Source organism: Falco cherrug, chromosome 2 (genome assembly GCF_023634085.1).
Source record: "Falco cherrug isolate bFalChe1 chromosome 2, bFalChe1.pri, whole genome shotgun sequence".
In the NCBI taxonomy this organism is placed as follows: domain Eukaryota; kingdom Metazoa; phylum Chordata; class Aves; order Falconiformes; family Falconidae; genus Falco; species Falco cherrug.
In genome coordinates this window covers 84,687,918-84,703,561 of record NC_073698.1, presented here as the reverse complement: position 1 = coordinate 84,703,561, position 15,644 = coordinate 84,687,918, and positions in this window count along the sequence as shown.

Below are 15,644 nucleotides of genomic sequence, written 5' to 3'. Positions count from 1 at the left end.
ATTTGAATGGAAAAAGTTATTTCATCAAGAGCTACTCATTTAAACTTTATACCTTCCTTGTTAAAGAATGAAGTGAGAAATTATATGTGGAAAAAAAAAATTACTAAATATATCTTTACACACACACAGACACACATGAAGAACCCAAGTTGGAGAAGGGCTAGCAAATTGACATGAGGGATAAATGCTGATTTTAATAATTTAAATGGTGTAGCATTAATTTATGCCTTTATACACTGTCTCCTTTTCATATCAATCAGCCATATGAACTTTAAAAAATAAATTGTAAATAAATACCTGTCATACATAATATTATACATGGAGATATAGTCTAAAATTAATTAAAAATATATGTAAAAATTTTTGACCCTATAGTAGAGACAGTTCTGAGTTGTCTGGTTAAGGTCTTAATTTGGCTCAAAACTTCTCCAAAGTTCAGAACTGGGTTTTTGGAAACATGAATCTGATGCATTGCATTTACAACATTCTCTGCATTTTACCAATACACCATAAATAACTATAAATAATTAAAAAATAACTAAATTAACAAATATGTTAGGGATTAATTTTGTGATGCATTATGCTTTTTAAATTGTATTTGTTCATTTATAAGCCTAGTGTGTATATATGTGTGTATATATATATATATAAGCTGCCAATTATTGGTATAAATTACAGACTTTCTGTTAATTAGTGACCACCAGATGTCTCCTACATTGTTTTCTCTGCACAATAGAAAAACACTAAGAATCATGGAAAAATCAATGCAAACAAATGAGTAAGAACTACAGAATTAAGCCAAGGCATGCTCCTTGATTCATGCCCAAATCTACAGTATGTCCTCTAAAAATCAAACACAAATTACTGTGATTTATAGTATTCCTTGAACAAAAAATCAACAGTTGCTTGTAATTACATTCTGTCTACACTGCACATCTCTTTGTAAGAAGGCATCCAATAAAGTATTTACTTTTCGCACTATTAGCTTTTTTGTTCTCTGAAAAAATATTATATCCAAAATTATTGTCTGTGTTGCTTTGTCTCCATGTCAGTAACTAACTATAACCCAAATTTTTGTGCTTCCTCAGTAATTTCTTCTTGAAGTGAAGAATGAAGGGAGAGTAGGCTACAGTCTTATTCTTCTTCTCCATTTGGTGCACAAACTGGTGAAAAGATGAAGGTCTTTCTGCATGACACCTTAGCAGAGGTCCAGCCCCATTTTTCTGTACAGCCATATTGACCTTCACACGTGTTGCCATGCAGTAGGAGCAGATCTGTAGAATGAAACAGCAGGCACAGAGGATCAAACGCAAAAGAGAATGTTGCATGCCTCCTTTAGACTAACTCCAGTTTGATCCTATGGGCTGATCTCTCATTTGCAGTTAGCACGCATTTGGTGCTTTCCTAGAGCAGTTTTCTTCAATTTAGTTTCATCTAAATAAATGTCATGTAAGCACTCTGCAACCGCTCCATAGTGCAAATCATATAATGGTAAGTATGGACAGTCCGGATATTAACTTCAGAAAGTACTGAACTAAGGTAAAATTCTCATGTAGTTGAGCACCTCTCCAGGAGATCCCAGAAATCTACTTTTAGTATAGAATGATTGTGTTCTGGGCATGTTCCCAGGTGCATAACTTCATACAGGCTATGTTTAAGCAACCTGAGTATGTCGTAGAGCTGCAGAGCTTGTGTCCAAAGTAGCCCATCACGGTCCGGCATTTCTTTTCCATTGTAGCTTGTTTCTCAGTCATCCTTGTGTGCATGTAATTGCATGGGCAGTTTATAAGACAGTCGCTAACAGATAAAGCATGATAAACTTACCTAAGATGGAAATCACATTCTACCTAGGGGCTGTTCTGTCCCAGCCACTGCTAAACCAGAAAGGAACGTTCACAGTTTTGCCAATATAGTCCCATGTTTTGTTCCCAGCACTGCATGCCATCAGTCATAGCAACTTGCTAAGGTGAGCTGACCCCTCCATTTAGAGTGCCAAAGAAGTGATTACTGGCTTTGCTTTGAAAGGGAAAGAGCTTCAGTATGAATGCATAATGTATTCGGACTCAAATGCCTGGGATGAATATCATCAGAGCCTTAAGTTCTGAGAGAATTTTCTCCTATAGTTCCCTTTATAAACACTGTTGCTGCTTTGAGATCAGATGATTCCCTCAGGCCACAACCTCATATATCTTTGTATCCTTTGAACTGCACCCCTAATTTATCAATATGAATCTTTGTCTGCAGGTGATGGACATTCTGTTGCAGGAAAGAACAACAGCATAGGATAGTTGTATTTTTTAAGCAAAATAAAGGCCATTTTAAGTAAAATATTTAAATACAACAGTGAAAATTTTTGGTGCGCTTATTTTTAGTGCTACTAGCAACATTTTTTCCTTTTAGCTTGCAGACTAAACCCAAAGTTAACCTTACTTTGGATGCTTCATCAGCTCGCTGTCTGTTCAGCTCCTTTGCACTTAATGGATTCATTACTGTTACCTGAATTTTGCTCCAGAAGCAGGTAACAGCTTAAGTAGGTACCATGTAACTTGTCTAATTGCTGACACAGGGGAAAAAAATTAAATGAATTCTGTGGCAAAACATATTCAATCAGGAAAATATTCAAACTCAAATCATGGGAGGAACTGGGAAAGAAAATATATCTCTCTATTTTATTGTAAATACTATGTTTCATTTAACGTGAATCAAAAATGTTTACCTACAGAGGCAACTTGATATTAAACTATAATCAACCTGTTATTTAGTTTTGGACTAAATACCAGTAGAAAATTGAACCTCTTCCTTTTTTCTTTCCTTTTTCAATGTAGATGCTTGCATATTTTGAGGAAATTATATGAAATTATGAAAAATATTTTATTGAAATATGTATACATCTAACTGAATGAAAAAAACCCCAGATTTTCTTTAAGTGAGGAAATATGGAGTCATCCAGTATTTCTGCTTAATATATGGATTTCTGATAACATACTGAAGTTATAATGAAGCTGAGAGTTCCTGGCATAATAATACCTATTGCTTGGCAGGCTTGCATGAGGGTAGAAGCTAAAGCGTAATGTGCAAATTGATCTTGCCATGCACTACTGGAGCAGGAACACCCAGAGCTGCATTCCTGCTTTCCTCTTAAAATGACTTTCAAAATTCAGAGACACAGTTTAAAAAATAAATAGGGGAAAACCCAGAAAAATTAATAAACTAATATACAAAAATTAATTTATTTAGCATGTAAGAGAATCTATTAGTAATATTGAACACAGAAATGGAATTATAGCTGTAGTTAACAACACAGCACATTATACTTGAAATAACCCTTTCCTGGAGATAGCCTAGTGTATCACATTTTTACAGCATCTGAATAAAAAGCAAAATTACAAGTGAAAAGTTGCAAAGAGGATAGATAAAGTTAATGCCATTTCCCATTCATATTATGTTCTTGTCATGAGGCTGGTCTGACTGGAGAAAAGCACAGGCTATAGTTTTCATCTTTCTCAGTTTACCCAGAGGAGTTGATTGTTTTCTGTCTCACAGCTTTTTTAGAAGTTTACAGTTGGTTTGTTTTCAAACTGGCAAGAAACAAACCTTCCTATTACATTTCAGCAGAAGCTACAGATAGAAAAACATTTGATACTGATATGTCCACTATTTTAGAATTCAAGCATTTCAGGCATCATATACCATACTTGGAAAATATGCATATCTCTATGTAATCATAACACCAACAGCGCTGGGTACCAAAGATGGAGATATTGATAGCCTATTTTCTCATAAAGGAGATGAGGTCATGTTTTCTTCTCGTTACTTTTGCTGCAGTCTGAAGTAATGTCCTCAAGATCAGTATTAATGTATGGAAAATCACGGCAGCTGAAGGCAGTACATTGCACTGATTATTTACTTTTATGTTTTAGCTGTAATGGACTTGATTGTGTACAACAGTAAGGTGGGACCAAAGTTCTGAGTGCTGCATAAAGAGCAAAGCATCTTCCTGAGACACCTAGTTCACCTTAATTTACTCAAAAAGAGGGTTTTTGTCATTCATTTCATTTTTTTTAAATGAAGCATGCTATAAGCTTCAGTGTCTATAGCAGTATCTGAATATAGAATCTTAGAAATGTAGAATCACAGAATGCTGTGCATTGGGAAGGAAACTTTAAAGATCATTTAGTCCAGCCCCCCTACCATGGGCAGGGACACATCAGTAGATCAAGTCGCTCAAAGCCCCATTCAACCTGACCCTGAACACTTCAGGGATGAGGCATCCACCACTTCTCTGGGCAGTCTGTTCCCGTGTCTCAACACTCTAATCCAAAAATACCCCCATTCTTCCTAATTTCCAGTCTAAACCCACCCTCTTTCACTTTAAAAGCATCACCCCTTGTCCTGTTACTACAGACCTTGGTAAAATGTCTCTCTCTGTCTTTCCTATAAACCCTTCCTAAGTATTGAAAGGCTGCAATAAGGTGTCCCTGGAACCTTCTCCTCTTCAGGCTGAACAACACCAAGTCTCTCATCTTTTCTTCACAGGAGAAGTGCTCCAGCCCTCTGATGATTTTTGTAGCCCTCCTCTGAGCCCACTTTATCAGGCTTGTGTCTTTCTTTTTCTGGGGGTCCCAGAGCTGGATGCAGTACTCCAAGTAGGGTCTCATGAGAAGAGAGGTGGAGAATCCCCTCCCTTGACCCACTGGGCACAGCATGTCTGATCTACAGTGATCAAGACATCTTACTTTGGAAAAACGAATCATGAAACCAAGCAAATTTGACCATACAAATATGCATGGCCAAAGAAAATGACAGAGGAAATATAAACACACCTGAGGAGGAACCAGATTTCTTATACTCTGAATAATGGTGCCATACAGTACAGTTTTAAGGATTAGTGTAAACTGAATCGTTTCACTCTCTTATTCCTCATCTTCAGTAAGATCCAGCCTTTTAGCTGTTTTCTGGTCTGCAAAATTGAATCTTTATTTAGCTTTAAGAATGTCCATGTTTTCACCTTTTTTTTTAATATATGGGAGAAACCAGTATTTCTCAGATTTCACATGCAGTGTCTCCCAGATGGCACATCTGTTTGCCATTGTAGCTGGGGTTCTCTCTGCTTCATACTTCGATCGGAAAAAAAAAAAAAAGAAGAAAAAAAGAAAAAAAAAAGAAAAAAAAGAGAGAGAAACAATAATCAGTCACACATTAATGAATTTTATCTAGTTAAGGGATAAACCAGCATCAGGCATTTCCCATTTGTCACTACTTTTGATATCTTGTTAATCATCTGTTCTTCTCTATCACTACAGTGATCACTATCCAGGTGACAGAGGGAAAGATCAAGATTGAATTTGGCTCTCCATACCCATGAAAGCCAGATGGCAACTGCTCTGAGATATATACCAGTTCCTCTCCAAAAATAAAAAAATAGGCACAAATAGTCACAAATAAACATAATGATGTTATTCTACCAAATAAATGGAGGAAGATACCAAAAGAGGCTTGTGCATATAAATAGACTCATTTTCATCTTAGTATGTCAATGCTGTGCACAGAATGCTGTGCATGCCCTTTGCTCTCAGGCTGCAAACAGGCTAATAAGATAGTAACTCTGGTCTTATCTGTAGGTGGCATGTTCAAATTCTTTTTTCTTGACCAAAACAAAAAATCCCAGATAGAGACAGATGCAACAGCTATTCCATAGAGTGGGAAACAGCAGAATGGGCAGTGCTATATCCCCTGTATCTTTTGTCTGATCCACATAGGCTCTGGTCATAAATTTGGCACAGAAGTAGCTCCTCAGAGTTTACAGTTTGGGAGCAAGTGGTTGGTACCCTGCAACATTATAAATTAAACTCAGAGGAAAAATTGATCTTTAAAAGTTGCTGTTTTCTCATTGTTCACTGTCTTGAAACCCTACACCTGTTCTGTTGTTTTATTTTGTAATTTTAAATCACAGTAGGACACTGGAAACTTCCAGGAAAGTATGATTAATTATTTATATTTAAATAAGTAACTATGAATGTAGCCAAAGTGCTGGTCAATAGAATCAATAAATATTGTCCAAGTCCAAAGCATTGTATTTTAGTAAGAAAAGAAAATATCCAGGATAATTGAGCTTACTGTGAAGCTGTAAATGCAAAAGCATTTTGCAAAAGCCCCAAAATCTAGTGCCTTAGAGAGTCAAGATCAAGCCGACAGGATCACATGTGTTGAATACAGACTTGAGTATTTCAGAATGAACGATACTTTCCTTTTACAGTATATTCTCCCCCATTAGAGCAGGCTTGCATAGAGCTTCATCTGAAGGAACTTCCTCATTACTGGGTTTCTCTGAGCTGGTCCTTTGCTATTCGGAACAGTGATATCAGCAGGTGGACACTACTTATTAGCTGCCAAGCTCAATATTTCTAGTATTAGTGCAGATCTATTTCAGAGCCCTCTTATTAAGCTCCAACTGAAACAGTCTCATTAGATAAAATAGGCAATGTTGGTCCTGCAGAGCGCAAGACAAGACATCCCTGGCTATGCAGTGGTCTTCAGTTACTTCTTTCTTCCTCAGAAGCTGCATAGTAAAATAATATCACCAAAAGCTTAGAAGGGAGGCTTATTTCATAACACCTGACTTGGTGACACTGGACTAGACATCATGCTTGCCACTGCATGACAATGTTTTAGCAGCTGTTAAAGGCTGAAGTAAAACATTGTTTGATTCATAGCAGCTCACTGTCACTGTATCTAAAAGCTTAACACAAGTCATCACTATGTCAAAAATTAAGAGCACCATTAATGTAGAGACTTCCATACCTTAGTTGTCAGTAATTTCAGTTTGTGCTTTCTGGGTTAACAAAACTTTATTCATCTCTTCCTTTCATCCTTTTTTGTGTCATACGTAGTGTGTTCCCAGAAAACCCTGCAGGTAAGTCTCCCTAACAACTCTATGCTTTGAAACACCAGTGATTTTAATTGCAACATGGCATCACATTTATTTTATGGTTTCTAGACACACTACACATGGGCAGACAGTGTATTAAGATTTAAGACACGAGGGAAGGTAACAAGTGTAAGGATGCAACCACTAGAGTTATGTTACTGTGGGCTGTCACTGTCAGCTGACTAAGTAAGCCTTGAAGCCAGCACTCCGCAAAGCTGTGATCAAATGGTGAGTTGGTACTGCTGGTTTGTCCCAGGTTCACTCAAATGTATAGCTCTTAGTGACAGCAGAAGTTGTGGTTTCAAGTTTGGCAGGGAAAAAGCATTAATAATGATCTGTTATCCATGCAACCCAAGTACACAGGACTGATATGAATGTGAAAGATCCGTTTCTCAGAAATGGCACTAAAATAAAGGCAGTGGTAGTGATGCAAAGAAAATGTTTCCAAAGTAACGCCAAGAAGAAGAGCATGCTGTTCTGATTTTTATGCATCCAAATACGCACTGAATCTGAAACTCATCCTGAGGTCAGTAGATCCTACATGGATCTAGAAAGATCGTCTATGGCATGAAACATTTTCCTTTTTTAAACTCAGACTTTTCTGCATTGCTATTTCTAAGTTGCACTTCCCCCCACTCCCCACCCCCCACCCTCCCTTGTAATTGAGGCATTGCATATGTAAGGGTGGTTTAATGCCTCTCACCCTGTTGGAACAGCATAGCATTCAGCTGTCCCCTACAACCAACCTCACAGAATGAGTTGTGATGTGAGCTAAGCCCAGGAGGACAAGCAAACGAAGATGACAGAACAAATGAAAGCACAGAGAGAGAGAGAGAGAGAACATGAAAAAATTCTCTGTATTTTTCATCATTATATTTCCCATTCTTTATTGGTACTAAAAGTGTACAAATTCTAGGAGGAAATGGGATGTTTTGCAGAACAGCTTGCAGAGTACCTCAGACCAGGCAGAAATGAAGTGAATGCAAGTGAAGCACTGGCTCCACTGAGTCGATGGTAACTTCTCTTCTTACCTTCAGTAGGGTCCAAACTCCCCCATGTTATCAAATTAAGCTACTGTTAGGACTTCAGTTTGATTCAAGTGACTGATTTCAGTTGTTGAGATTAGAAATACTGCTAGGGAAAAATAATTCCTGGGAAACACTTAGAAGGAACTTCCCCATGCATTAGATTGCATCCTTGGAGTAATAGCAGGTATGAATTAAATCTCTAAACCAGAAAACTCCTCTCTTTTTATACCAGAGAAGTCAATATGAGCTGCAAATTAGGACTGCTCCCCTTCCCTGTTTCCCACTTTGCCTCCCAGACCTTCATGCACTGATTCAGCTCCATTGGCCAAAGGAACAGACGGGGGACAGTATAAAAAACATTCTCTCTGTCCAGCCACATACATACTCTGTTCCCAAGCAGGCTGCACAGAAGTAGAATCTCTATGCAGACACCAATAGCAAGGAACAGCCAGCCAAGCCCCTTGACTTTGAATTCCAGATTCTTCAGCTCTTGCTATTTTATTTCAGTCCCACTTCCCTTGTAGCTGTGGTGTAAAAGGAATGAAAAAAACTGACCTCAAGCATTTTGGAATAATATTTAATATTAAAGAGCAACATTCAATTTGAAATTTTATTTCACTTTTTTTCAAGGAAAATTTACAAGTGATTAAAAAAGGAAGTATCACCATTTCCTGCTTTTGATTTACTTAATAGTAAATTACTTTTTACAATTTACTAAACTAGTTAACTACTTGCGGTGACAGAATTGGTCCCATACTTGCTGCTATCTTATTAGGTATTTTAAACTAATATGAAGTGTGAGAACTATTTTTGTGTTGTTCCAGCTAAATATTTGCACATTTTTCTTCAAAACTAATACAGTAGTCTCAGTTTTGCTTACATTTTGTCTTGAATTCAGTGAAAATTACTATAAATATAAAAGCCAGGAAAAGGCAGGCAAACTGTCTCAGTAACCTTTGACACATTAATAGTTGTCTTTCTTAGTGCAGTATAAGAGAAGAAAGTGAAACTTGAAGTGTTATTTTATAGCTAACAACTTAAAATTCTGAATAGGCATGTTCAGGATACGAAGAAAACTCTGCTGATTTGTTCCAGAAAAATGTATTATCCTTGAATACTGTATTCAAAGCAGTATTTTTGAGAGTTCTACACATAACAAAGAGAGTCATCCTCTGACTTTGAAACCACTATGATTCCCTATATCATTTCATAGAATGGCCTTGTGCAGTGTAAAGAAAACTGAAAAAGACTCAATTTGCTGGTTTTCACATGGCATATGTTTTATAGTACTGAAAGAAGTATAACAATAGAGCTATTTGAAATAGATGTTTTAATTATTATCTTGTTTATTTTTTTGTTTTGTTTTGTTGAGGGATTTTCGTTTAACAAACAATAACTACCAAATTTCGAGTGAATGAATGATTCTTACTTCCATTTTTTTTTCCCTTGTTGAGCTAGCTACCTTTTGGCAATATGGAAGAGCCAATACCTCAAAAATGTAAATTAAAGGAGAAAATAACAGTGGAAGAAATCTAGTATTTTATTCTGAAAACAGAACTTGCCTGCCTCTTTTCAATGCAATAACAAGTTGTGGTATTCAAGATGTTTCCTGGTTGAGAAGGATCAATGCATAAATGCAAAAAGTGAAATCACTTATAGCAATGACTTAACTGCCGTGCAACATCTGATATTAACATCCCAAGCTCCTTCCAGGTTACTAATTGGGAAAACAAATGCTCTGAGTTCAAATCAATTAATAAATGAGAAAAAAAGCTGACTACAGCCACAAAGTTACTGAGCAGCCTAAGGAGGTTACCAGGACCTTGTCTAATTCTGACTGTGTTAGCAGATGTAACAAAAACCTAAAAGTGAAAACTATTGCCCCATCTATAAAGCTTTCCAACATGTCTACAATAACATTAATATTATGGCAGGGTAATTGTCCTTCAAGTTTTCAAGCAATCTCTGTCTGTTCACTAGGTAAGTGATTTGGCCTCCACAGTGACCCAGGCTATGGGATTTTGGGGTAAAAAGTAGAAAAAAAAGGACCTATGAACAAAGTAATTGAAATTATGGCTCATTAAAGAAAAATTAGTTCCAAAAGCCTTTCCTTCAGATGTTTTTGAGGAACACATTGGTGCATACTCAGATGTAGAGTTTAGTAACTGCAATAACATGTTGCCTATACTGATATTCATCATGCCTAATTATTAGTTTGTCCAAGCAGTGTGAATATGTGCATATGTAAAGCTATTACTTAAAGAAATGCTGACTGACAAACTTTAAATTATGCCTTATGCAGACAATGAAGAATATCCAGCTCTTGAAGGTTTGTCATCCTGATCCATAAGGAGCTGGAGCAGGCTCAAAATGGTAATTCAAGCTCATTCATTTTTTATTTTACTTGAATGCAACTTGATCAGAATGAAGAGAAAAGAACCAATTGTTTCTTCATAATTCAGTGGCTTCACAGCTAGCTAGATTCCCCCGAAGAAGTGAAGCAACTGAATCTACGCATGTTGCAGTGGTGATGGATGGTAGGAGTTTAGCGTTTGTGTACATGGATGCTTGAATGGGACATTGCCTGCTATGCTCTAGTTCTTCTGTGGTACGTGAGCAGCAGTAGTGAAGAATTCTGTTCTAGGATATAATGAAATAGGAACCACCTGATTAACCTGGAAAATATTCCAGGTTTGACAATAGGGTCTGTGGGATAAAATATTTATTGTATAAGGTAGAAAGAAAAGAGAGAGTTACAGTCTGCAGAAAATGCCTTCAAATTGCAAAATGAAGATGAACTACTTATGTCATCCACATTAGATCCAAACTTTCATGATGACATTAGTTCTCTGCAGCATCTATTCTTAATATTATTTATTCATATGCCCCCAAGAATTGGATTGATATTTGATGGGTAAATATAAAAAAGTGTCTCTGCTCAACAGAGCTCACAGGGGAAGAAAGTACAGAGTGAATATTGCTTTAGAGTGCTTGTCTTTGCAACCTTAATGTTTCTTATCACAGTAGCTTATGTATAATAAAAAGTTAAGCTTGAACGTACACACCAGTGATGTTTATTGAATGTCCTCAAAATATTATCCTCTTTTTATGGTTAATATCCAGAGAGAGCGTTCTATAGCTTTATGTTAAAAATGTTAACTGTCAAGAAGCTTCAGTTCAGAATGAAAATGGTGAATTGGCAACTCCCCAATAACATTAAAATCCAGCCCCACTCAGTATCTCATTTCCCGATTTAAAAAATTCATCCAGCCCTAACTTCGTCCCTGTAAGGTCATGTAAACTCTGCAAAAGTGTAACCCTGAGGTTATGCTGAATCACCCCAAGATCAAGACCCAGCTATGGCATCTGAAAACTAAAGTGTTTTAGAAAGAAGGAACAAAAAGGAACAATTATTAGGCAGTTGAGCATGAAAGCTGAAAATTTGAAGTCATAGTGTTAATCATCTCTGATTCCAGTGCACAACACAAGGTTACATTTACAGAGGATCTAGTAAGAACTTTTTAAAACAAAAACTTGTACAACATTTTGTTCAGAAAAGCGAGGCTTCGTAGAATCTCAGAATGCTGTGCATTGGGAAGGAAACTTTAAAGATCATTTAGTCCAGCCCCCCTACCATGGGCAGGGACACATCAGTAGATCAAGTCGCTCAAAGCCCCATTCAACCTGACCCTGAACACTTCAGGGATGAGGCATCCACCACTTCTCTGGGCAGTCTGTTCCCGTGTCTCAACACTCTAATCCAAAAATACCCCCATTCTTCCTAATTTCCAGTCTAAACCCACCCTCTTTCACTTTAAAAGCATCACCCCTTGTCCTGTTACTACAGACCTTGGTAAAATGTCTCTCTCTGTCTTTCCTATAAACCCTTCCTAAGTATTGAAAGGCTGCAATAAGGTGTCCCTGGAACCTTCTCCTCTTCAGGCTGAACAACACCAAGTCTCTCATCTTTTCTTCACAGGAGAAGTGCTCCAGCCCTCTGATGATTTTTGTAGCCCTCCTCTGAGCCCACTTTATCAGGCTTGTGTCTTTCTTTTTCTGGGGGTCCCAGAGCTGGATGCAGTACTTCAGATGGGTCCTCATGAGAACTGAGTACAGTACTTGACCTGCTGGTCATACTTCTTTTTATGCAGCTCATGATATGACTAGCTTTCTGGGTTGCAAGCTAATGTTTCTGAATCATATATAATTTTTTGTCCATTGGTATCTCCAGGTCCTTCTCTACAGGTCTGGTCTCAAACCATTCATCACCCAACCTGTATTGATGCTGGTGACTGCCCCAACCCAGGTGCAGGAACTTGCACTTACTTTTTTTGAACTTCAGGAGGTTCACATTGGCACAATTTTCAAGCCTGTCGAGATCCCTCTGGGTACGACCTTCCCTCAAGCATACCAGCCACACCACTCACCTTGATGTTTCTGGGAAGATTGTTCTTTCAGGAGGCAAAAAGATAAGGAAATTTTTACTCTAGAAGGTCCAGCTCTGAGGCATAATATATTGCTGAGCATCTGAGGTATTTATGTTTTCTGTAGTGTTTTTATGTACATTTAGTATTTACGTAAAAAAGCATATTGTACATTAACTGTGTTAGCATCAAAGACTACAGCCCGTGAAACTCTGAGAAATGGCACTTATGCTTCGGCAATTTGTTTCTAAGTATTTTTCCATCACCTGTAGGAGAGAAATGCAATTGGAGAATAATTCTCTTCCAGCATAGCTTGTTATTTATCAGGCAAAGTAAATAACAGTGTGATAGGTGAGTAACATTAAAATTTCAAGGACTGACAATCTGAAAAACTGGACCACAGCACCAATATAACTCAGCTTTTCAATAAGCCTTGACTGAGTTTTCCATTTTTGACAAATCACCTAGGTAGGATATTTGCTGTATTTATTCTGTGCATCCAAGGGTATTCACAAAAAGCTGATCGGGATGTAAAACCCAGCAAGTTTTTTTGAGAGGCTACCAAATGAATGCAAGAGTGAGGAGAAGGCTTGAAAGTGCTTTTCTTTTCTGATAAGTCAATAAAATACATACAGGTGTTCCATATAATGGAGATGCAGCTTGCACAATTTGACTAAAACTAGATATCATGTCCTATATTAGCAACCTGTCAAAGGCTTAATATATCTGAAGACAAATTTGGAAATGCAGATTTTTATATTTTTTTTTTTAAACCCAGGACAGTCTTCCATAATAAGAATAAATCATATTACTTTTACTACTGCTTTCTGTCATTAATCCCCATCTTTTCTCTGTCTTTTGACTACATAAGACTAAGAAAATAATTAGTTTTTAACTGTCATTAGAATATATGAATAAATTGCTTGTAATATTCTTATAGCTCAACTGTAAATGACTTCAAAGGTTTAAAAAACACAGCATTTTCCTAAGCATTTTATATATATTAAATTGGTTTTGTGATGCTATTTATAAGTAAGATGTTACATTATAGTAATACTAAAGGATCCAGCTATGAAACTTGTTTCAGAAAAGAATATATGTGCTTTATCTTTAGGAACAATGCCATATTAGTAAATCAATAGTATTCCTCTTGCTGAAGTTTATCTGTCTGTTTCCCTAGTATCTACATCATGCTATAACAAACACAGCATAGTTATCATTGGCCTCAGAATCAGTGGTCCCTTCTACAATAAGACATGATCAAAAATGACAGATGACACAATGGCAATTATAACTTTTTAAAAGTGTGTATGCTCTTTCATAGCAGAAGTTTGGCTTTTTCAGTTATTGTTCATCAATTTTCTAGCATAACCGAAACCAGCTCATTAAATGTTTTCTGGCCAATGCCCAGACTAGCAGTCATAGACTTTTGTATATATGTTTCTGGGAGAATAAAAAGATAACACATAGCTCCTTCTTTCAGAGCATTTCCCACAATAAGAATGCATAATTGGAAACTCTGAAGCAGGAAGAAAGATTTCTCAATTTGTCTTCCCTTTCCTCCTTCCTCTCACACTACTTCGGTAGAGCCCCATATTGCCTAACAGAAATTAAGCTCAAGAGTTAAGATGTAGTTGTGCACCAAATAAATAAAGCAGACTATTCCTTTTTTGCTATATCCACTCTGACAGAGAAAACAGGACCATGATTTGCCTCTCCCTCAGGTCGGCCCCAGGGCATCCTCCTGTTTAGTCTCACAACAAGGCTTCGGTCACTTCCTAAGGCTGGAAAGCAGGAGGAGATGAGATGAAACCTTCAGCCTTCACTGAGCTAAACACTAGAGTTAAAAGACACATTTGACGATCTTTATGCCACTTAAAAAGGCCTAGTTTTGTTTGATTTCAATCTCAGTGTCGAATGCTCTATCAGACTTAATTTGACTGATAGCACCTCAGGTGGATTGCATCAGACAGGTATCAGAGAGCTTCAATACCTGGCTCTTACTGATACATTGTATCACGCAGCTTTCAGAAAGAGACATAACTTCAATTTCACTTCCTGCCTGTTTCTAATAATGTCAAGATAGATAAAAACAAATTACTCCTTTTATTTTCTGCTAATTATCTATGCTCATACTACAGAAACCAGAAATGCCTTCTACATGTCAGCACTGTGAGGTGCACCGAAGAATTAAATGCATTCATTTAAATTTTCTCAATGAAGTTTTATTAAGCATAGAAAATAGTTTCAAGATATGTTAAAAGGTAAAAGTAGCAGCATAGCCACCTTCCAAACTTTCTCTTAGTGAATTCAGGATAGTGCAAAAACAATTTTCTACTTAAAATGAATTTTCATTAGACACAGAAATCACAGAATGATCATGACAATGGCAGAAAACAACTACAATTGATAGCAGCATGATAACTCAGTTTAGTGAGTACGAGAAATACTTAGTGTGAAATAATTAGAACCTTTCCTTCTGGATTAAACACTCCCCTGCATTCATTTCTAACTATTTTAACATATTCTAACTATTCTAACTAAATATTTCTAACTCATCCTCTCGATGGATTGAGACACACCATAACTGACACAGGAGTAATGTAATGTATTCGGTTAAAGGCTACTGATTATATATACATGTGCACAGTGACAAACAATTAGTGTAATGGTTGATTGCAAAGCTTATCACAACATTGTATAAGATCTCATGCACTAGAAATTACCTTGACCTCTTTTTTATGTTTTCTATGCTACATTACTATGGAATGCAACTTGTACATTGAGCCTGAAAGGCTGCAAAGGGACTAATCTATATAAAGCCTCTGCTGGGGAAAAACTGCCTTCCAGAAAATGTGGAAAGTAAATTAAAAGTGATTAGGATAAAGTGAGGGAAATACAGAGTCAGGGTTAAGAGTCAGCACTCTGCCCAGTGTTAATTGAAGCAGGATGTTTCTAATATGAACCTGTTGCAGGCAGTCTGATGGCATGGAGTTTGCTCACCCCTGCACCACTGGCTGCTCCACCTGCTGCTTGCACAGAAACACCTGCCTCGGGCAGAACCATGCTCCATCCTTGCACAGGCACCTTTAGTTGAGGGTGATCACAAGCTACACTTCACCTATTTACATGGCCTATACATTGTACTACAACGTGGCTGAATTAGCAATCTGCTTTCCAACATCCTCCCGCAGAGGTAAGCGAGGAACAGTGCTGCACATGTGGTCATTTGTATCTGAGAACTAACACACAGAGGTGTGGGAA